Here is a 713-nt window from a genome sequence, read left to right as displayed (position 1 = left end):
GTCATAAAACTGTGAGTGGTCTTAGTTAGATCAGAGAGGCTCTGCCTAGAATTCTCTGTCTGTTGCTGAGAAGATGATGGAAAAGGTTTGCTATTGCCAAACTGAATTTTCCCACCATTATTATTATTGAAGCCTTATTGAGGCTTCTGTTGATCCTTCCATGAGAAATTTGGATGATTTCTCCATGAAGGATTATAGGTGTTTCCATAGGATTCTCCTATGTAATTCACCTCTTCCATTGCAGGATTCTCAGGGTCATAAGCTCCTCCTTCAGAGGAGGCTTCTTTAGTACTGCCGGATGCAGCTTGCAATCCAGTCAGATTCTGAGAAATCATATCGACTTGCTGAGTCAATATTTTGTTCTGAACCAATATAGCATTCAAAGTATCAATCTCAAGAACTCCTTTCTTTTGAGTTATCCCATTATTCACATGATTTCTTTTAGAAGTATACATGAATTGGTTATTTACAACCATTTTAATGAGTTCCTGGGCTTCTGCAGGTGTTTTCTTCAGATGAAGATTTCCACCAGCAGAGTGGTCCAATGACATCTTGGACAATATAGACAGACCATCATAGAATATACCTAAGATGCTCCATCATGAAAGCATGTCAGAAGGACACCTTCTGATCAATTGCTTGTATCTTTCCCAAGCATCATAAATGGATTCACCTTCCTTCTGTCTGAAGGTTTAGACTTCCATTCTAAGCTT

General features: G+C 38.8%; 1 non-coding gene across 1 annotated transcript; it reads left to right on the top strand.

Annotated features, from left to right (window-relative positions):
- The first annotated feature begins 605 nt into the window (after nucleotides 1-605).
- LOC112793629 (small nucleolar RNA R71) lies at nucleotides 606-713 on the top strand. The gene has a single exon (XR_003198329.1). It is a non-coding gene; the product is annotated as a small nucleolar RNA R71 (small nucleolar RNA).

Source organism: Arachis hypogaea, chromosome 3 (genome assembly GCF_003086295.3).
Source record: "Arachis hypogaea cultivar Tifrunner chromosome 3, arahy.Tifrunner.gnm2.J5K5, whole genome shotgun sequence".
Lineage (NCBI taxonomy): Eukaryota > Viridiplantae > Streptophyta > Magnoliopsida > Fabales > Fabaceae > Arachis > Arachis hypogaea.
Note: the sequence above shows the minus strand (reverse complement) of the source record. Positions and strands in the feature narration are given on the sequence as shown.